Raw genomic sequence first — 24,485 nt, 5'->3', positions numbered from 1 at the left:
CGATCTCAATGAATGGGCTACAGACCTAAATTTTTGAATCTCATAGAAGATTCTTATTTGAGTTTTAACTAGTTAACTAAACTAGATAAGATCCACTTCATTTTATAGTCTCAGAATCTATAATATATCATGCAACCTATATCATTTCAACCCCAGAAATATGGATAGTCACAGTGCAAAGTATTGATTCAAAGTACAAACGCGGGGACCAGACTACTTGGATTTAAATCCTAATTCCACAACAACAAATTTTGAGAACTTAGGCTACTCTACACATTCACTACTCCCTACCTCATCCATAAAGGCCGTGATGATAGTTGCCTCTAAGATAGTTGTGATTATTAATATGTCACTTAGTAGAAAGACTGGTACATAGTAAATGATACATGTTCGCTATTGTTATTGTCATCATTTTTTAATATGGTAGTAAAAAAGATGTTTTAAGTTTTTTCAAAAACTAGAGTATAAGCATTAAACATGTTTATTAGCCATTTGTGTTTTTTCATAAAGTACCTGTTCTTATTTTTTAATGTTCATCTACTGATCATTTACTTACTATAAAGTACATAAAAAAAAACTGTTATATTAATATGTGTCTATGTCCATAGCTGTTATTCCTCTTATGCATGTAATCATTTTTGAATATAAGAATGATTCAAACTTAACTGTCTAAACCTTGCGTATCATGCATGTGTCTCCAATTTAGTGTTTTCCTGATCAGGTTTTCCTGTAACATTTGTCTTTTGTGTATTCTCTATCTTAATATTAGTCTATATTCATTATGATTTTCATCTCACTACTGTTAACTCTGCAGGTTGCTTTGTCCTTCAGTGTGTTTCCTGGCTAATTTGATTCTGGTATCAGAAAATGTATTCCACAGATGTGAGCATGTCATTAACAAAATACTTAACATGTGCTAATACTGACCCCTTGAGATTCTCCTGCAGCTCTCCACTTAGAGGGCTTGCATTTATTGATTATGCTTACTCTACTTTATATGACCGGGTTTTCTTTTGGGTATTTATGCAATTAATTTATAGGCATCTCATATAATACTATAACATGCCTTGCTGAAACCTAAGTATGCAGTATCTTTTCATTATTTTTATCTCTTAAGTTAGGAGCTATGCCAAAGAAGGCTATTACAATGTATGACGTGACCTACTTTTAATAAATTCGCATTTGCCACTTACTTTATTAGACACCTTTCTCCCTGGTGTTCACATTTGGACTCTTTAATTATATGCTCGGCCAAAGACTTCTAATACATGAAGGCAATTTAGGAAGCCAGGAAGTAAAGCTCTGCAGACATTTTAAGATATAAAAATAAAGACAAAGGGAGAAAAAATACTATTGCTATTTTACAAGCATTTACTTTCCTGTAAACTTCAGCCTTAAAATTGTCTTTAAAATCCTAGGTTATTTCTAATTTTGGCACTCAAATTATAACCTACACATTTCAGACAGCCAGGACAGTCTTTCTTTGTTTTTTCTTATTATTATTCTGATTGTTTAATGCATTGAAAATAGGAACTCTGGGACTCTAGATTTCTTTTCCCCCCGAAACCTCTAAATAATTAATTAGTCTGTCTAGCTCTCACAGCTGCAAATTTCCCTTTCATGTTGACCAGGGTGGCATATATTTATCCTTAGGCAAAGCCATGGGCTGCAACAGTTTTGTATTAACTAAATATCTTAGACAATGACATGTTATCTCTGAGGTCATAACATGATATTGCTCAAGCCCAATGAAAAATGGTGAAATCAGTGGAGCTTTTGAATAAATGTGTGGATTAAATGGGAGTTCCAAGCAGACTGTCAGCAACTTGAAATCCAAGTCACCTGTGATTTAACAAGACCATACACATTTTATAGTACCACAAGGTCTGAGGCTCATAGTCACACACAACACACTGTCTAAAGTGTTCCAAGGGAGCAGAGATAATTGGTAGTTTATTTGTTAAGTGCCGTCCAAAATCTTTGAAACATTTCAGTGATTCTTTTGAATCTAAAAGAAAAAAAAAAAAACAAAACACAACAACACCTATAGAAAGGGTTTTACGTTTTTTCCAACTTGTACTCTCCATATATTGGCTGTAGGTAAATAATAATAGGGGCCTCTCTTGGTAAGTTTTCCCACAAGACTGACACAAACATGCTGTGGGATAGTTTCCTTCTCTTCTCAATAGTAGAGAATTATCAGTCACACTGCAGCACCACTCCTGAGAACTGGAGAGGTGTTCGACAGTAAATGAGTGGCAGTGCCCTTCGGGCAGGCCATGGAGCAAGCGAAGGCAGCAGGAAGAAGGTGGCTTGGGAGCCTGTGTTCTCTCTGGTCTGTGGTTAGACAAAGAGTTCATTTTTCAGCAGTGTCTTAATCTTCCCAAGCAGAATTAGAGGCTTTCTCCATAATAGTCATCATTCTTGTTTACTGTATACTGTTCTGTGGAACAAAGATAAGCTGTTTGGTGTAACTTAAAAAGAATGCATAAAAGCTCGAGTAAGCACACACCTAACAGACTCTAAGAGTTTACTCTTGGACATCTGTGAAAACACAAAACACGAACAAATAGAAATGAGCCAATTCTCTGGGGAAAAACAAAATAGAAACTCTAGGGATTCAGTTTCCCTAGCAGAGCAGTCATTTAGGAAATATGAGAGAGGATGTGAATTAATTTATCTGTGTCACCCATTATTTGTCTCTTATCTTTCTTTGCTTTCACATCCAATATTTTCTATCATACTAATAATAATGAATTCAATTATTGAGCACATATTGTCTAGCAAGGAGTATGGCAAGGCCATTGTAAACTGCATTATTTATTTAGTCTTTCTAGAATGCTATGAAATACGAGCTATTTTATAGGTAGAGAAACTAACTCTTGAAACAAAATAACTTACCCTAGTCAACAGAAGTAGCAGAATCTGGATTATAACTCAGGACTGATAACTAAAATCAGGTTCAAAAACAAAGCATGATACATTGTCTATTATATTCATATTGTGTGGAAATTGTCCACATAAGGTTCACTTGCCCTTGGCAATGCCATCGGATGGTATTGGACAGCTGCTGCCTTATCTGTATTGACCAACTTATTTTAAAAGCCAACTCTATGACTCTGGAGATAACTTGTGATTTCTATACTAAGATCTTTGCTGGAGTTTTCAATATTTATCCAGAGATTGATTGTCTTAATCATCATGGGCACCAATGATCCCTTACTTAAGTCCAAATAATGCATAAAATGTTAGACAAAGTGGAGCTTCAACTTTGTGGTTCGTTGTTTTTATAGGTGTTACAAAGCCTCATAACAGTTTCTGATCTGGAAAGAGCCTAGGCAATCAATTATCTTCCTATTTTAAAGCTAAAGAACTTGTGATAAAATCAGACACCAAGTAGGTTATTTTGGTAATTGACAGTAGAACCAAAGGTTCCTGATTGCTAGGTCAGCTTTCTTTCCACAATATCAGACAGCTTCCTATGACAAAAAAAATAATGCAAGTCTTGCTAAATTAAATGTTGCAAGTGGATTTTCAATATGTAATTACAACTTATGCTCTGATTTAATTATTTGGATAATTCACTTCATATTTTCTCAGTTAATTGCTGCCATCCATCGCACTGTATAATTCAAACAATCATAAATAGCAGCTTGAATTTTATGAAATCACCATGCCCAAATTTCTGAGTGCTTAGCACTGAACAAATATTTGCAAAAACTATCCATTTGCTGGCTGTTATAGTACTAGTGATTACTAGTTATATTAATAGTGATCTGCTATCGCTAGCTTGAAAAAAAAGCAGTTCAAGTGAAAATTTTACATTAAATAACAAATACTTAATTCATTTTACTTGAATAATTTTGATGTGTGTCTATATTCATCAAATGTATATTCAACAAATATATTTCATTTAGGTGTTTTAATTTCTACTTCCAGACTTATTAAAAAATAAACTCCTTCATTTTTGTTTTAACCACAATAAGCTTAACAATTTTTAAATCTTTATATAAATAATGTAGAGTGTAATATATGTGATGAAAAAAGATGGTTTTTGACATATTTCTTTTTGCAAAATACACAAAGTCTTAGCTTTTAAGTCTCATTTTTTTTCTCCTTTTACTATACCTTGAGTTATGCAATACTTCATTTACCTTCTTTGGCCTCATTTGACTCATTTCTTTCCATTTGATTATGTGAACTGTGCTTCACCAGCAAAGAAGTCAAACATTAGCAGGCGAGTAACCTCATCGAGGCAGGTTCTGCATGTCTGTGAGTAAACTCCAGCTGATAATCTGCAACTCAGTTTACCACCACTTACATCCTTTTGTGGTATTTTATTCCAGTTAATTTTCTCTGTGTATAATCAAATAATGGCAGTATTCTTTAATTTTTGTAAATATACTTGAGTGTTAACAAATGCTGTATTATATATCCTTAGGATATTTTACTTCTGGTCAGCTTTTATAATAGAAGAATGAGGTGGGGAGAATGAAAAAGAAAGAAGGCAGAAATGACTCCTGCATCTGTTGTCAAGGGGAAAGAGATGGAGGTGGCATAATTAGCTGTTTTAATTGTTTATTTGAATTCCCATTTAAATAAAATCTGAATGATGCTATCAAAGAAGCAACTCAAAATGTAAAAATTCAAGGCAAACCTTAGTATCTCTGCAGGTGATTAATTGCCTTAAAAAATGAAAGAGATGTCAAGATTGACAAACAACAGGCCTACCCAATATTTGCTCAGCATGAATTTGCTAGAACTTTGAAGAACATCCATATCAGATCACCTTCTTAGGTATGTAAATATCTATATCCCAGTGATTTGAGCATAAAGTCAATGGAACAGTATAATTGAGGATATTCTTAAGAGCTGTTCCTGTGTTATGAGCAAATACGGTCAGGTATATTTTAGGTAATCACATTAGTACTGACTATGGTATGTGCTATTTAATTCAAAGAAAAAAAAAACTTTTCTAAAAAAGTATAAAATTCTATGTGATCATTTGTTCTTGTATTGGGAAACTGAACAGAAAAGAAACTGAACTGAAATTAGTAAGCATTTTATCTGTGCATCCCCATCCTAATATTTAGATGTCTGGTAAATTGAGGGAGTATAAGGCAGAGGTTCTGGTTCTTGTTCATCCAACCTAGCTAATAAAAAGTGAAACTTTTTACTTTTAGGAGTGTGGAGGGGAAAGAAAACATGTCTTGGAAAGCACTGTATCTCATTGTCCTGATCCGAAGCCACAATTCTGGCCTGTGTTTGAAATGTGTACCAGAGATGATGGTTCTGACAAAGGCTGTTCTCCCAATACTCATGTATCCAACCCAGATGTGACAAAAAGACCTGACAAACTGAAAAGCATCTAGGTAATCTGGGGTTCAATGAACCGCAGACCCTTCTTTTTATTTCTTTCCTTCTTTCCTTAGTCTCCATTCTTTATTTTTGACACATATATCATTAACAAATTTGAGATATGAATTTTAGCTTTGAGATATAAAAAATTATATAAATGGTCCATTGTCTATCATGTCCAGTCTAGGAATTCCACTCGTAGTAAAGTTATCACATCGACTGGCCCATTCTCTTACATCTCTCTTTAAATTTTTGCTTGAGGTCCTGTATTTTTACTCACATAATTCTCTAAACCAGCAATATTTGTTTTGCTCTTCTGTCTGCTTTCATAATTATATTTAAGCCAACTCTATGAGTCTCTTTTGAGACCTTCTTGAAGTTTGCATTCTCACATCAATCCCACTAGAACACACCGAGTCAAGTATGTGATTACTTGCCTGTGTCTTAGTCAACATTTTTAATAAACTGCTATAATTTTATTTTTTATTTATAACCAAAAATGTTAAAATCGATTTCTAATTTGAAAAAGAAAATTTAAATATAACTAAACGAAGGAAGAGAAAGATTAGTTTACAATAGAAAAATGCTACCAGGACACTGGGATACAACAAATTTTTAGTGGAAACATGATATTTTGATACTCTAGGCTTTTGGCCAAAGGAGTTTTATAACTTTAAATGTGTACTTAAGAGGCAGTATAACCTATAATATACATTTTGGTATCTATTGGTATCTCTATCTATCTATCTATCTATCTATCTATCTATCTATCTATCTATCTATCTATCTATCTGTCTATCTATCTATATTTTTTTTGGTCCAGGTAGAGAGCCAGGAAATCTGCTGCCATTCAGAAGAATGAATTTCTTGAGAAAGTTAACAATTTATGCAGAAAAAACTTGTACAAATTCTTGAGTTCTCCAGTTTTTCCAACATAAAATACAATAAGAACATTTTTATTGTAAAATATTTGTGGTACAATTTGACTGCTGTCAACCATATGATTTAGGAAAACTCTGTTCCCATTGACTTCCAGCATGAGACAGCTGTGCAGGATAGTCTTAAGTAGTTGATTTGAATTATTTGGTGAAATCATAAAGTAATGTTAACTTAAATGTAGAATATCTGTCACTGTATGTTAGGTTTCATACACTTGATGTTAAATTTCTTTTTAATAATAATTAGTTAACAGTTGCAATGCTTCCTAATCCACTTCTTACTAGAAATTATTAAGTCATGTCAGCAATGAGGAGATTGTTTTTCTCTCTTTTTTCATTACCTGGACGATGCATAGCCAATTCTAATAGCTATGGCAACATATTTAAATACAAACTTTAACGGGGGAGCTAGGGCACAGGCTGCTTAAAATACCATTTGGAATGAAATTTTTATTCTGTCACGAGGCCATTCATATGACTTGTTTGAACAGTAGTGTGTTTACATGAGTTTTGAGGATGCAATGAAATCCTGGTAAATATATAGTTATTGTACGAGGTGAAAAAGGTGAAAGGCTAATGAAACAATGCTCTAAAGAATCTGACCTCACTCTAAAGAAGCTGTAACAGTAGCTAGCCTAATGCCTAGAATATAATCTATAAAGTTTTGGGTTCTTTAAAAAATATATCACATTGATGTTAAGGTAAATTCCTTAATGGGAATGAGGCTAAGTTCTCACAGCACGGATTAGACAATTCTGTCAATAGGATTTCTCTCTTTCCTGGTGCAGCTTTTGAACTGAGAAACCTGGCCTTTACTGATCTCCTACTGTGTGCACATTCTGGGGCAAAGTGAACTTTTTGTGGTTCAGTGGGTGAGACAGTTCTAAAATCTGTGAGAAATGTCACAGGGCATATTAAGTTTTTGAGGAGTAGTAAAATTTATGGGTTGCCACAAAGCAATCAACTCATGGAAAAAGGTAGGCAATCAATCACTCTGGGAGATGATAGATTATGTCTTAGTGGAGAGCAATTGAGTGAGAGCCGCTACTGCATTTTTAGGGGAGAATATTTAGAGAGGTTGGTTTTCTAAATTATTAGGAAAATATTAACAGTGTATATGCTTTGATGTCCTTCTATTTGTCTTCCCACTTTTTATTTCCACTTAAATACACAGATACTAATAAGGTATATTTAGGGGCCTCAGATTGTGTGCCAGCCTTTGACCTAAACGCTTTGCATATATTATATAAATGAATTCTCTAAACAATTATTATCATTGTTATTGTCATTATCATTATATATAGATGCAAATATATATACACATAATAATATCTATATCTATATATATAGATAGACACATGCACATAAATTATATGATGAAGATATAAATACATATTCTTGTGTCAAATTGTCTGGATAGTATTTGAATAATTATTTGATTACATTTAGTATCTGTTATGGACTGAATCATATCACCCTAAATTTGTATATTGAAGCCTTTACCCCTGATATGACTATTTGGAGACAGGACCCGTAAGGAGGCAATTAAGATTAAATGGTGATACCTTGATTTTGGACTTTCAGCCTTTGGAACTGTGAGAAAATAAATTTCCATAGTTTATATCACTGAGTCACTAATAAACTAATACAGTAATCATCACATATATAATTTCTATAAAATAGTTATTTGACAAATGTTTGACAATTGCACAGTAAAATCATAGTGGAGGATGATAAATGGGACTCATATGTACACCAAATATAAGAGTTTGGAATAATCTCTGTGTGATGTAGAAATTACAGAGTAGTATTCTGAAGTTAGACTCAAAAATATTTTGCTGTAAATGTTGATCACATTGCCACTAGCATGAAAGTTGAAGGTGGCTGCATGGATAGGTATATTTGTCATCTCTACTCTATTTTACAGTCAATATGTTTCATCTAGTCTTCAGGCTAATATGAAAAGAGTCTGTTTGTCTTTAAAAATGACAACAAAATATTGTAGGATTTTCTATTGACTTCTGTGTTCAACACGGCCTACAAAAGAACCCAGAACCTAAAACAGTCAAAATATTTTGCATGTAGACTGCTAATAAGAGGCTCTGGTGTATTGGTTTTTAGAAATTAAAAGAGATTTGAAGGAATCTTGTTTACTACAGGTGACAGCCTAGTATAGTCACCTTTATCCTATAGATTATGATAAAAATGAATATAATCCTAAGAGATTTCATTTGGCTTTCATGATAACATGCAATTTGAAAGTTAAAATTCCATTACAATCACACTTACTAGGAGGATAGATTTATCACAATACAGATCCTGAGTGAGGGCTTTCTCCCAGGCCCTCTGTCTTTTATTCTCTCCTGAGAAAATCATATATATTGCATGAATCACACATTATTATCTCTAGTTATATTTTTTTCTAACTCTAGACATATATTGAACTTTAAAAGTAACATTTCTACTGTGAAGTCACAGAGGCAATTTAAACTTAATAGTACCCAAATTGAGCTCTTGATTTTATCCAATGTCACCAATGTTGCTTTATTAAAATTTCCCCTGTATATTTTCCCCTACTTCAGAAAATGGTACTCACATCTATCTAGTTGCTTAAGCAAAAAACATTGGTCATCTTTAATTGATCCCCTTCTGTTATGTAATTCATTTCATTTTCACTTGTCATTTCAATTAGAAAAAAGATGTTAAATGGCAGAATGCTATGATAAAAGTTTCAGTCATTGACAGAAACTATTTTTAAAGATTTGATTAAAATACCTGGTGAACCTCTAACCAAATAGAACTAAAGACAAATATGTTAAAATGAAATGAAATAAGGAATGATAGAGTTGGAGCATGTAACACCAGCAGAGCAAGGAATGGGGCTCTAAAGAAATTTCTCGGCATCATGAGCAGTGAGGAAGTAGAAAGGAGAATTGAGAAAACTGAAAACATTAAAGGCTTCACATGTTCTGGAAACAATTTCATAGCAATAATTGAAAATAAAAAGTCTTTTAAAAATTTAGCATAATCTTAAAATATTATATTTTACTGATAAAGTTAGGACACTGTGAGCTTTTAAGATATGTTGAAATATGTGTCAATATAAGCCATCTTAGTCAAACTGATCTTTGATATTCTTATTTGTAATCATACTTATCAAAGGTATGAAAGAATTGGAAGAATTTCATAAAGCTTGTATTTTTTTTAAATGTAATCTTTATAATTTTGATCTAAACAGTTGTCATAATGAAAGATTTTAAAGTGCATTTAAACCAAAGAAGGTATGCCTGTGAATCCATCATAGATATTAAATCCAGATTTCCTTATATAAAAGAAGGTAAAGCAACTCATAATCTGAGCGTTTTATTAAGAAGCTTTTCCTACTCACAAATATATTCAGTCTTAAAAAGCATACATTTCCAATTCTTCTGCCTCTCCCACACAATGTTTATATATAGCTCTGCAATATAATGTATTCAACTCATGGCATTATAGTTCTTAAAGTTCAGTGTAGCTAATTAGGCACTTGTTCCTGTATCCTAACAATCACCTCTGTCACTTCTCACATTGGACTGACATGACAGAAATCCAAGTACGTCCAACAGAATCAAATCTTCTACAGGAGAAGAATGTGAAGTGATTTTAACACTACGCTTTTATATAAGCAGACTAAAAATTGCATCAAATATTTACTGATAATAATATTCTTGATAAAAATGTTATACAACACAATGTCTATCATCTGACCCTGACCTCCAGGCCCATGGATTTTAACTTTGAAATTTTTCCCAATACTTCAAACTTCTGACTTTTTTTTTTCCTTAAACGTTAAAACAACCACGAACAAAGTGGTTTCTTTCCACTTTCATTCATGAAAGCAACTGTAGTGAAGTGGAAAGGGCACAGCTACTTTCTGGAACCTGAACCTGAGTCTCAGCACAGTCACTTCAAAACCATGTACCCTGGTATGAGGAGCCTCAGCATCTCCACCTGTATCATGGGCCTAATGAGACTCTCACTTCAGAGAGCTGGCAATATATGGGAATTGAAAAGGAACCATGAGCATGAAAATGGTTTAAAAACTGAAAATAAAATGTTGTACTATTAAAGAACTATATGGGTTAGAATTGTGTCTCACAGCATTTGAAGCAACAATTTTCTACATATTATCTCCAATATGTTAAATACTCACCTCATAACCCCACAAGCAAGGAGGATCCACTGAAAGAAAAATCAAAACTTGCAATATTCAAACAAATCTTACATGCTTTGGTTTTCATTAATAAAGAGAAGAATGATTTGATTTTTAAATAAAATGACGTAGACTTTGGTTTGAATCAAGCTTTATCTATAGATACCTGAGTTCAAATCTTGATGCCATTACTTGCTATCTGTGACACTGTCAGGTTAATCAAACACTCAGTCTAAATTTATGCCAACTACAAAATGTAAATGTCACTTACGATTCAAGGTTATGGTAAGACTGAAGTAAGATGGTGTTGTTAAATTTCTCACCCATAATGAGTACTTATTTCATAGTAGTTAGTATTATTTTATATGGAATCAGAGGATGACATCATTTAAGCAAGTTTATGGTCTATTTTACCTAAATTAGAACATCACTCAATTTAACTCATTATAATCCTGACATAATCATCATATATGAATGAGTTACATTTACCAATCAATATGATTCCATTTGTGAGGAAAATGTTTATTTTTCTATTAACATTGTAGTTTTCGCACACACACTTCTATTATCACCAATCTGCCTTTATAACCATTTACCAATCAGTATGATTCCATTTGTGGGGAAAATGTTTATTTTTCTATTAACATTGTAGTTTTCGCACACACACTTCTATTATCACCAATCTGCCTTTATAACCATATAACATTTTAAGATACATTCTACTCCATAGATTACATCAATTTAACATAGAATAAAAAGTTCCATTTGCTGCTAGAATAGCAATTTCAATTCTGTTAATCTTCTAATTTTTAACAATGTTCTATGCCAAGTTAGATAATTCCGCATACACCAAATACTTTTGAATCTTTTAAATACTTGTTAAAAAGTCATGATAGTAATGATTTTAATACTCTAATATATTAGACTATGTACAATTCTGTTTAATTTAAAACACATTATCCTTTGATATAACATTACAGATTTTGTGAACGAAGCATACCTTTTCTCTCATCAATTATTTTACTGAATAAAAATTCAAAAAACTGTACTTAAAAATGTTAAAAGTTATTTACATAATATTTTACATAAAAAAAACTCCTTATGAGAAATTAGAATACTAAATTTTCAAAAGTACAGTCTCAGCAAGTGATAGGCGAGGCATGAAGATAAATCAAATCCTATTTTTTGCATGCTGTGAAAAGACTGCTGGCTTTTAATCATCCTGATGTGCCATATGTAAATTCCATCAAGAAAGAAGTTTGGTAAATGTTATATTACAAAACCACAGAGAGTAAACCTATTTATAAACATCAATTAAAATATATACCATATTCTAAAGTCATTAATAATATTCTACTAATCTGGCTGTACATGTCTCTCATATTTACTAAATCTTTCTCCTACTTTTGTGTTCAAACAATAAATCTTTGAATTACCAGATATCTGCCTACATACTCCTAGTTTACTCAAGGTCAGTGCAAAATTCCTCAGTAAAAAACTACTACAAAGATCCTTTTTAAGCAATTCAGTAGGAAAAATGCAATTCCAAACAACCTCAGATGTAATCAGATATAAAATCTGTTGAAATCGATAAAAAAAAAAATATTGCCAAAACCAAAAAGGAATATTACTCTCAAAATAAAAAAAAAGGAATTAAAATTACCCTCCAAAAGCCAATCTTGAACATAAATATCAATTAAAACACAAAGACTGTTTAGCTGCTAATGTATAAATCAAGCCAATTACCATGATTTATTATAATTTTTTATTGATCTTTTAGTGTTCCGTTTGAATTTCCCTTTCCTAATGAATACAATGTATATGTTATCCTTTCTCACAGTTGAATATTCTTCATTTAAATAATACTTTTCAACTTTTCTCACTTTTTCAAATTAATATTTTCTTTCTATCAGTTAATATTTAAAACACAAATAGTCTTTGTTTTTTTTCTGTATTTTGCTTTCTAAATACCCCAGAACTTCCTACTGGTCTGTGGCTCCTTTATCATTATAGTCTTCTGTGCTATAATTTCTAATGGCATTTCTAGGACAGTTCCATTCTCTTTAATAACATCCAGTTATTCTACAAGGACCACATGAGGACACAAGCCCACAGTTTTAAAATATCATTTCTTCTACACATAGCATTGGACTATGATAGCCAACTGACCCTATAGGTTACTCTGTTCCAGGGTAGCTTTTTTTTTTCACCTAGCTATGCTAATTTCCCTTCTGTGGCTTCCGGGAATAAATTCTCGCCTGTAGTGTCATGCTGTACATTTCCCCTTTCCCTGACGCTGAGAGTCAGTGGACAGAAGGAACGGAAGCTGCTTTGAAAGGAGGAAATGTGGCATCCTACCAGGGAGACACACAGCACTGAGTATCACAGGGGTAGACAACATAATTATCCTTATCATTCCCCATGACCAAAGGTAATGACAAGAGGAAACAAACTCCTTCAAAGGGGTTGGCATCATGTTAGAAACAAGGAGCTGTCACACAAGATACTTGCGAAGCAATGTTTTATTTATATTGTTCCTCAGATTTGTAAACAGAAATCGCCTAATTCACAAACTACTGAAATCTCGTAGAATATGGAATCAATATTCTCAGATGTCTATTTTAGATGGACAATTTTATTATAGAATAGGCTCTTTAGGGCCCATGGACGGGTTGGTAGCAGAGAGTTCCAAACTCTAACATATCCAGTATTTATATGTGAATAAAGTGAATCTTGTCATATCTGTTTTCTGATTAGGAGAAATTTAATGCTTCAGCTCTTTGTAATGTTTGTTGTTTTGTTATAACTGGTGTGTAGATTGAATGGCAGGTGACATTTCATAAGATTTAAATAAGGTAAGAAATTAATCAAATTAACATACTGCTTTTTTAAACTATAATGAGTCATTTGCATATAAAGTGCAATCGAGTCTGTAAATACAAAATGAACTTCAAATTACAGAGGAACATCGTGAACTGCTTTTGTTACATATTATAAAATAGACATGAAGAAAGAGGCTTGTAAATATTCTCAACTCCAAACTGATTTATGATACATTTTGTGGCTGTAGTAGTAAGCTTAGCTGCTGTAATGCCCAGCACTCCCTGTAGAATTTATGACCTCAATTTGACATAAACAATAGGAGTATCCATCCTTTACAATCATTTTCCTACTTGATCTGAAAAAAAGCACTTAAGGCTACCACTCTGTCAGGAGAGCCCAAGATAGGAGAAGATGGGGTACCTTGAAACATATTTACACAAAACATAAATTACATAAAAATTAAAAGACTAGAAAGCAAAAGTCAAGGGCTACTCATTTTGATAGGTCTTAAAAATGTACTTTAGCAATGGTCCAGATAAGAGTTCAGCAGATATCTTTTGCAGGGGGCCAGACAGCAAATATTTTAGGCTTTGTGTGAGATACTGTTATCTGTCATACTACTACTCAACACTGCCTTTGTGGAGTGAAGCAATCATACATAACACTTAAACAAATGGGCATGACTGTGCTCCAGTTAAATTTATTCACAATAACAGACAGTAGGCTGATTTGAATAACGGGTTATAATTTACTGACACCTCATCTGGAATAGTGCTGTCTCTATGGCACTTCTTTTGGTGAAGGAAATAATATCTACCTATGGCTATTGAGGACTTGAAATATGGCTACCATTACTGAAGAACTGAATTTTTAATATATTTTATTTTAGTTAAATTAAAAGAGCTACACATGGCTAGTGACTACTGTATTGAACAGTACAGATATAGATGGTTCTATACGATAGTAGCAGTTGAATAACAAGAGTGATGGGAAACATTATCATTCTAAGACAATAGATTGTTTTAAGGAATCAAATATTGCAAATTTGACATATGCTGTTTAAACAGAAATAAATTCAGTATTTTCCTAAGTGGATAGTAAACTTTTTTCTAAAGAATGCAAAAAGGAAAATATCAACATATGGTAGACATCTGAGTAAACAGTCAGATTTCAGATTTGCTGGGGTTGAACTGTAATATATTATTTTGCATCTTAGCTTCTTTGACAGTGACATTTCTAAAATGATAGACACTGAATATTTTACAACAGTAACAAGAGATTTGAGGAGAGGGAGATTTCCCAGCCTATCTGTATAAAGCTTTGCTCTTCTTTTAGAATTTAAGCACTTATTCCAAATTAAATAAAAATCAATGACCAGAATGTAAATTAACTTTCTGGCATCCAGATGGCCTCCATGGTGCGTGGCTTCTGATCTGGCTAGAGATCAAACTCACCTTCTGCTTCTTGTTCTGTGTCTAAGCTGGCCCTTGATTATAGCTAATGACCCTTGGCTGTAATAATTCTTTAACATACTATTCATCCTAGTTCTGTCTGGATTCACATGGCTTTATTTCTTTCAGGAGAAAAACATTTATAACAATCACCATGACTGTTTGCAGGAAAAAAAAAAGATGCATTCTTTCATTCATTCATTCATTCATGAGAAATGATCAGGATGTTTCAACTCATCCCACTTGTCATTTGAATAAAATTCATACAATCCAAATTTTCATTTATGCTTAAATTTGATGAAATCTCAGAAAATCTGTTCTATAATAATGGAGAAAATAAAATGAAATAAGCTTTGCAAAGAGAGTCACTAAAATGGAGTTGGGAGATCTTTAAGGAAGTGAGGCCTATGCATATCTCATGTCTCAGCTCTTGGAACTACTGTTCAGTTGCTGATCTGTTGCTAAATTTAGCTGAAGTCTAAACCATACTTGTCTTGGATCAATGATTGCTATGTGGACATGTATGAGCATTATCCTCATCATGGTGACTAGACCATCTGCATTCTTCACCTTGAAAGGAACCAATCTATTTTGACAACCAACATCCTTCATTTACATAATGGGCCTATCCAATCCCAACTGACCTAGCCTCATTTACTTCAAGGACCTAAATGAGAACATCTCTTATGGTCTTGCCTTTATAAACCCTGCCTTTCTTTGTTCTTTTGGAGTACAATTTAGGTTGCTACCTGAATCTGCACCTCCCACATTTTAATCTTTTCCTTTGCTCAAATGTTTATTTTATTTTTTTATTATTATTATTATTATTATAATTATTATTTATGCCTACGGCACCTGGTCTTCTTATGTGGTCTCTCATCCAAGTACTAACCAGACCCAAGCCTGCTTAGCTTCTGAGATCAAACAGGATTGGGCTTGTTCAGAATGGCATGGCCGTAGACCATGCACCGTGGCTCCACTGGGGCACCAACCCAGGACCTTCTGCGTGTAAAGCAGACATACTAACCACTACACTATGGAACCATGTCCATGTTTATTTTGTTCCTTTTTACAACCTAAAACTTTTTTTTTTTTTTTTGAGAGGAGTCAACAGCTGGAATCATAGTTTTACTTCCTCAGAAATATTTTAAAAAATAGTTTTTAGTTAGGTGTCAAGGTTGTACATTTTTAAGTATAAAAATAAGTTTTTCATATAAATTATCATTTGAGCTCACATGCTGTGCTACATCAGAAAAGACTATCTCTATTTTCATTTGGTCATCACAGAACAGGAAATATATGGTTTGCTTATAAAGGAAACTGTGCATACTAAGTTGCCTAGTGACTCATTCAGATATGGCTAACATGCATAGAATCAGCTGCCCTGAAATTACTTTAAGATTAGGACATTACTTGAAGAGGCAATGGAATCTAGAACCTTCAGACATTTGCCACCAGCACTGATGTTTCTAAAAACCTTAAAGGAGTCTTTACATGTGTAAAAATTTATGAGCATGAGTAACTAGAGCAGAGTGAGGTTAGTTAGAGGAGGACTATAGCTCAAAAATAGTGACTTATTCTGCTAGGGAATTTAAAGATATTTAAAATGCTAATAGTCCATGAAGGCACCTACCAGCTTAAAGAAAGAACAAAATATGAAAATATTACTCTGGGGACAGAGATGGCACATTTATGCTTATGAAGATAGTGTTCTTAATTTCATAAATATCAAACAACAGTAATATGTACTTTGAATTATTACAGTTTAAGCAGGGAAAATAATACCTGTAGTTTCTCCAGTATTAATACCGAAACACTGCCTACATTGTTCTCCATTTTTATTTTTGTCATTTATAAAATATTAAAATATAAAGAGGTAGCATTTATAAACCAATGTAGTAATAATAATCACAGCAATTGGAGGACTGTTTTTATGGAGAATGCCTACTTTGTTTCATTTCATATCCTTTGACTTCTCTACTTTATTTCCTTTCTTAATTAGATTATAGATATATCTTTGGATATGAGAAAAAAATCATTTTCTTCATAAGCATTTTCTTAGCTACCTTTATTGGATATAATATTTTAAGAAGAGGAGAGGAGAGAAGACAAGCCAGAGAGTTAAAAATAAACAAAGTAGGAAGAATGGCGAACATACTCTTACAACTATTAACAGTTACTTAAAACTATTCCTCTGAGTAAAATTTTATGCTAATATGCATTTTTTGTTTATGCCTTTACATTCACTCTTCAAATGATACTTCTTCTTTAAACCACAAAAAACTAAGATCTACAAATAGTTTATCAGAGTACAAACTGTAAATATTAAGCCGCTTAAAACAGAAACAACCACAATAACCCAAAGAAGCCTCTTTACATCTTCTTGGTTCTCCTCTTCAGAGATGAGTGAAAACTATTATGATCATTCTCCAGCTTAATGAAATCAATAAATTGACACCATTTTTAGTCATGAATTTGTGAGAAAAAAATAAAAAATCAATAAAAATAATGACTCTCACAGTGACTTTCAGTGGAAGGATGTCCAATGAATAGAGTTAACATGTAAAAATCAGTGCTAGGTCTCTAATTGAAACAGAAGGTAGCCAACTTGTACTGAGTCAGAAAGTTTAAACATATAATTCTCAAATGTTATGATAAAAAGGGTGTTTTTATACCCACAATACTGATAAGGGATCTGAATTTCAAGAATATTGGGGAACTCTCCTGAGGTCATACAGTAACAAGTTTTGTTTTATTTTTAATATATTTTTAAATATATTAAATTTAGTTATGAAACCTACATAACTTTAATTGCTATGTCAGTATCTATCTTTTTATTCATGTATTTCTTTAATAATTATTTATTAGGTACCTTCAATGTGTAAGACTATGCTTGATGTTGAGATTATGATGGTAATCAAGAAAGAGATCGCACTTGACCTACAGAGTTTACCAGGTGGGAAAAAAATCATTACACAAATAAATGTACAATCACATATATTGATAAATGCTGTGATGGAGAAAGCAGGAAGTTTCATTTATAAAGTCTTAGAATTCAGAGAGGGCATTCCTAGGAAGTAACATTTGAACAAGGACCTGAAGATGAATTAACCAAGAGAAGAGTGAGCATAAATATCACAGGTAGAAGGAACAGTGCCATGAAACTCCATTCCCTGAAGAAGGAAATGCAATCCTATAACTGAGGGAAGGTTAGTCGGGAGAGGAGCAGTAAATGATGAGTAGGGACTCCATGTGAGCCTGCAGTAATAGCAGTAGCGGGTCATAGGCAGAAAGGTGAAAATACTTCAATTTTATTACAATAGACAATCACTGAAGAGTTGAAACAGAAAAGCAACACAATTGTTATAGGTTGAATGTGTGTGCCCCCCCCCACACACAAATATATTTTTTGAATCCCTACCTCCAATGTCATAATATTTGGAGGTAGGGCCTTTAGGAGGTAATTAGGTTTAGATGAAAATGAGGCCCCATGATGGGATTAGTTCCCTTATAAAAAGAAGAAGAAACCAGAGCATACTCTCTCTGCCACATGAGACCATAACAAGAAGGGAAATGTCTACAAGCCAAGAAGAGAGCCCTTATCAGGGAACCAAATTAGCTGGTACCTTGACTTTGGACTTCTCAGCCTCCAGAACTGTGTGGAAAAAAATCCCTGCTATTTAAGCCCAGTTTTATTTTGTTATACCAGCCCAAGTTAAGACAATGATCTAAACAATCATTTATGGTTTTAAAGAATAACCTTTATAGTAATTAGAGTTTAACAATAAGTGAATAGCATACTAAAAGAGCAAGAAGGTCTTATAAAGTACTGAGGATTAATTAAATCGCTTGCTGAATGAATAGTTGGATGTAAAATAAGTCTGGCAGCTCTCTTTGCTCTAACACAAAAAGATTAGTGTATGCATCCCAACGTCAACATATCTCTGCCTACCTATTTCACCAAGCTTGAGAAATATCTAGACGCACACGATTGTCAATTATAAGCAGAAATTGCAGGTGTACTTAGAAAATGTCTAGTCAATAACTTTAAAATACCTTTCCAGTCAGCTACTTAAGAAGTGTGACTCAATCGGAAATTCCAAGTTTGGACTTAAAACTTTATTTCTTTATTTCTGGAAGCAGAAAAGATTAAGCTTGATATTTAATAGCAAATCTTTATATCTGAACTTGAGCAAGCTATTCTTTTTTTTATGAACTTTAATAACTTCATTTGTAAAATTGTACAGTAATACATTCTTGACTAGTAGTTGCATGATTAAATAAAATGACACATGAAGTTTTGCAACACTAAAATTTTATTTAATAAAGCTAACTATTTCCCTGGTTTGGTTGTCTTTCTGTTAAAAAGTAGAAAGATTTTTGAAAGTAAATATCATTTATAATCATAGTTAAAAGAACTGTATTTTGTTGTATCGTTTTGTTTTCCCTGGGAGGGGGGGACTTTTTGATAAGCAAGAAATAAATAACATTAGTAGAAATGCTCTAGATTTAGGGTCAGGGTGGGAGACATACATGATACGAAGCTGCCAATATCAATATTTTGCTTCTGGCATACTTTTGCCTCAATGTAAATTAAGTATTTCTTACTTTTACTATTATAGCAGCAATAGTCATGACAGTAGTAATAGTAGCATTAATTGCAGCAGTAGCCATAGCTAACATTTACATTATGACCTACATATCAGGTCCTCTTTTAAGCATAACAACATTCATAGGTAAGTACATTAATTGCTCCCATTTTATTAATGAGAGGATTGAAACACAATGAGATTAAGCATTGTGTTGAATGCCATGCAGTTATTTTAGAAGACCTGGGCTTGGAACCCAGGAAGCTTACTCTGGATTCTGAGCTCTTAACCACTAAGCTACAAAGAAGAAAAAGAGAAATTTTGCATGTGCATGTGCATATGTGTGTATGGGTATGCTGACATTTCCCACTGTTGGTCTAGACCTAAGCTACTCTAGGATTTTCTTCTCAAAAATGGCAAGAACAAACATGGCAGCAAGCTGATATGTGGCACTTAGAGTCCCTGCAATAATTACTACAGGAAGGTGATAACAGAGGTTTCTGAGGAGAGAAACATGAAAAAGTAACAAGACAGATTCCTAAGAGCTTGGCCAGTGGAAAAATGTGTAAACCTAAAAGTTAAAACACCAGTGAAATTCTGTGCTTGTGAGATTGTGGCAAAAGTGGCATGTGTCTGTAAGTACAGATAGGAGACACAGAATCAGACTGAGAAATACATTTTCAAAGATCATATATGAGAAATGTACTGTTAAAATATTTTACCAAAGAGTATTTGACAGAAAAGGAGATTGACTCAAAATAGGATAAAAGAAAATGGCACATTAAAGGAGCATAAAATATTACTAGAGGAGAAAAAATGTAATCCCACGATAATGATTCGGAGTGCTACTAATGCAAAACATTTTAAAATACCACTGTAAAATAGTAGCATGCAATTTTAAGAGTGTTTATAACATTTGCCAGGCCCGTGAAATGTTTTTTGACATTGTCAATTTGCAGCCTGCGTGACAGAAATAAAGAATAACCAAAACATGCTAAATTATAAACTATAAAAAGTAGTAGTTGTTTCCTCTTGAGTGTGCATTTTGATATTATTCTAGGCCTTAACTAAGAGTTCTTTGAGGTGTTATAGCCAAAAACAATATTTAAAGGAATACAATAACAGTATATCATATTAATTTTGTATATACAATTAAGTGTACTTACTGAAAAAAAGCATTTTGAATATTTATGATGTAGAGTTTACAAAAGTATCAGTGCATAACTACAGATTACGTAGAATTTTCTATACATTTAGTGCATGAAATAGCAAGTACTAGTATAGAGTATTTGAAAATTCTGATATTAGATTTATATCTCTAAAACTAAAATATTCATATAAATTATTTTATGAAAATGAGGCTTAAACTCTCCAGAAAAAAGTGTGGATTAAAACTGAACTGGGTTCAAATCCTACAGAAAATTCTTAATCATTTTGTACATTCGGTCATGAATATTTTCCAATTTCTTAGCTATTAAAATGGTAGTATAGTTGTTTATTTTTAGAGTTCTGAGATGGTAAACTATAATATATTCTGTAATCTTACACATATTGGTCTTTTGTTTATATAAGTCAATATGAAATTAAGCTAATTTTAATGAAGAATAAAACAAGTATTTTAGTGGATTAATATGAGCTATACAGTATGTTTGGTTTTTTGGTCTTCAGTATAATCTTGAAGCTTGGAATTATTCAATTTTTCATATGAGAAGCAGTCTAAGGTAGGCTATACTATTTGTTCAGAGTCACAGAGCTACACTCTGGATTTTAATCCAGGTCATCTGACTTCTTATTATATCTTATTACTACATAGCATTAGATTTTTGTTTTGTTCTGTTTTAAATATAATTCTATAATTCCTAGTATAAGGAAGCCTGAAATTTGAAGACTGTTTTGTAATTCAGTTTGGAACTTGGCTTTAGACATGTTTGAGGTATTCTATGACTGAAAACGCAAACCCAGACGTAGACAAAAGGTCAGAACTGGTGATATCGTTTGTGTGAGAGTATGTGTGTGTGTGTGTATGTGTGTGTGTGTGTGAGAGAGAGAGAGAGAGAGAGAATGAATCTTCTTATGAGGTTCCAACTTCATGCTAGAACACTACAAAGAACCACTATTCACATGGAGAACTACTCTACTCTATTTTAGATGACCAAAATACCATAACAGGAAACAGTTTTACCTTCTCACTGAAACAAACAAAATATATGATGTAGCAGTTTGCAGAATATTGTTTATTAGACAGTGAATAAAAGACAGTGAGCCTGAAAAATGGAAAACAAATGAGGTGAGCCCTTAAAATACTCCAGTTTACAGTATTGAGAGAATTCCTGGGTTTCACTACAGAGATAGGAAATACAGAAAGAGCTTGGCTGACTCCCAAGGTGGCCATAGTTCTCAGAACAGAGTGCCCAAAATAATTGTGTTTTTGAACAAAAACGATAATAATACATATGAGGTTTACAAATATAAAGAAGTATAATGTGTGGTCATAATAGCAGAAAGGTTGGGAGAGGAGAAATAGAAGAACACTATTGTAAGATTCTTTTTCTTCATGTGAAGTAGCATAATATCAGTTGGAAGTACACTGTGATAACTTAAAGATGTAAACTATAACCCTAAAACAATTAGTAAAATAATTTAAAGGGCTATTGATAATAAGCCAAAAAAGAGGAAAAATAGAATCATAAAAATATTCAATCCTAAATAAATAAAAAATAAAAATGGAAACAAATTAAAGTAATAGAAAACAATTAGGAAGATGATAGATTTAAAAGTAACCAAGTTAATCATCACCTTAAGTAGAAACAATTAAAAAGTAAAGATTGCCCCCAATTAAAAGACAAAGATTGTCATACTGGGAAAAAAAGGCAAGACCTAACTATATGCGCCTACAGAAAACATATTTCAAATAAAAAGATATGCACAGGATAAAAATAAAAGGATACAATAAAACATAGCACACTAACACTAATTTAAAAAATGTTGGAAACTGCCACAGCCCAGAGAAATCTAAAGAGACCTGACTTCTAAATGTAACATGGCATCCTGGATGGGGTGCTGAAATAAAGTATGAACTTTAGTTAATAATCATCTATCATTATTTTATTAATTGTAAGAAATGTACCATACAAAAGCTGAATGTAGATAAAAAGAGAAACTGGAAATGAGGTACATGGAGCCTCTCTTCACCATATTTAAAATTTTTCTGTACATCTAAAGCTGTTTAAAATTAAAAAAAAATATATATTAAAAGGAAATCAAATTGACTATATTAACCTTAGGCAAAGTAAATTTCAGACAATGAATGTTATCAAGAATGAAGAATGCTATTTCATAATGATAAAGGTGTCAGTTCATCAAGAGAATATAAAAATATTTTACATTTATACTTATAATAAGTTCAAATACATGAAACAAAAATTGGTATATCTGCAAGAAGAAACAAACAAATACATCATCATAGTCTAAGATTTCAAAACCCCTGCTAAAGACTGAATGTTTGAATTCCCCAAAATTATGTTAAAATTCTAACTCCCAACGTGATAGCATTAGGAATTGGGGCATTTGGGGCGTGATTAGGTCTTGAGGGTGGAGATTTCTCAAATGGAATGTATGTCCTTATAAAAGATAACTCCAATGAGCTCCCTTACCCCTCTACCAAGTGAGGATACAACAAAAAGATGGTTGTCTATAAATCCGAAAACAAGTCCTCACAAAGACACCGAATATGCTGGCACCTTGATCTTGGTCTTCTTGGCCCCAGAACTATGAGAAATAAACTTCTGTAGTTTATAAGCTACCCCATCTGTTATAGCAGCCCAAATCAACTAAAATAATCTCTTTATCAATAATTGATTGACTAGACATAATATCAGTAAGGATATAGCAAATTCAAACAATCCTATCAAACTACTTAACTTAATTGACATGACTAGACCATTCCATCCAATGATAGCAAATTATACATTCTTCCCAAATTTATATAAAACATTTGCCAAGATAGAACATATACTAGACCATACACCTAACTCAATTTTTTTCTATAATGCTGCTTTCCTTCCTCTAGCTATTATTGATGTAAAATTAAAATGTTTGCTTGAAACTAATTTAAATAAATACATTTATAAAAATAAAATGTTTGCTCATCATTAACTTGGTATATGTTGGAGGCTTTCTAATTCCAAGAGCTGTTTCATGTGAAATAAATCAAGATGCACGGGAATCCATCCTTATCCCATGCAGCACTCAAGTAGTTTACAATTTGTATGGGATATATGCACATAAATGAAAATTTAATCTAGCTAATGTGTAGGGCATCCGGTTAGAGGAGATGTTTATTTATTGCTCTTTCCTCAGGTTTCCTTGCTTCTCTAAGGTAAGTAGGCTATAAATACTGTCCTATTTCTTGGTAATATCTGGGCTATAGTACTGCATACTTGTAGTTTGATTACTTATACTAAATCTTTAAGATTTATGGCCTTACCTGTGGCCATGTTCTTTTCTTTCCTCTCTTCTCTTTCTCTAAGGATTCCTGATACTGGGGATCCATAGGCTACCACTCCTGTGTCTCTCTGTCATCTCCTAATTCCTATGATCTGAACTTTCTGACGCTCGCCCTTCCTTTTGTAAACTTTAGAACATAGTAAATGTGTTTGTCCATTGCTCCTTCTTTAGGTTGCAAATTCACAAGCTTCTTGATTTCTTTGTAGAACAGAACAGAAAGCAACAGAACGGAGTCCAATGACAGTTAATAGATGCAATCTATAAATGGTTTCTCTGAAACTTCATATTTTAGATTTATTTAGTCATAAAAATTATAATTAATTATCACATAAGGTTTAAAATATCAATATTTGTTACATAACGCTTTGGCTACAATATTGTTTTTGATAGTTATTTAATAGAATGACCTCTATGCCATGAAGAAATGACATGTTATTCATTTTGTACTTGTTTTGTGGCATGTATAGCATGAAGCATTTCTACAAATATTACTTATCCTGCTTCAAATATAACTAAAAAAGACTTGTTATCAAAAAAAGAAAAGTTAGTTTTTGAAATATTTACAGATTATCAAATTATTGTTATCTATAGTAATATATAATAAGGTAAAGTGAGCTTGTGTATGTAT

General features: G+C 32.7%; 1 protein-coding gene and 1 pseudogene across 2 annotated transcripts in view; both read right to left on the bottom strand.

Moving 5' to 3' along the window:
- CADM2 (cell adhesion molecule 2) overlaps nt 1–24,485 on the bottom strand; it is a 974,765-nt gene that overhangs the window by 448,324 nt on the left and 501,956 nt on the right. The window lies entirely within an intron of this gene.
- Nucleotides 15,606–15,724, bottom strand: LOC112474485 (annotated as a pseudogene).

Source organism: Pteropus alecto, unplaced genomic scaffold (assembly GCF_000325575.1).
Source record: "Pteropus alecto unplaced genomic scaffold, ASM32557v1 scaffold239, whole genome shotgun sequence".
In the NCBI taxonomy this organism is placed as follows: Eukaryota; Metazoa; Chordata; class Mammalia; order Chiroptera; family Pteropodidae; genus Pteropus; species Pteropus alecto.
The sequence above is the reverse complement of the archived record's forward strand: the minus strand, read 5'-3'. Positions and strand labels throughout refer to the sequence as shown.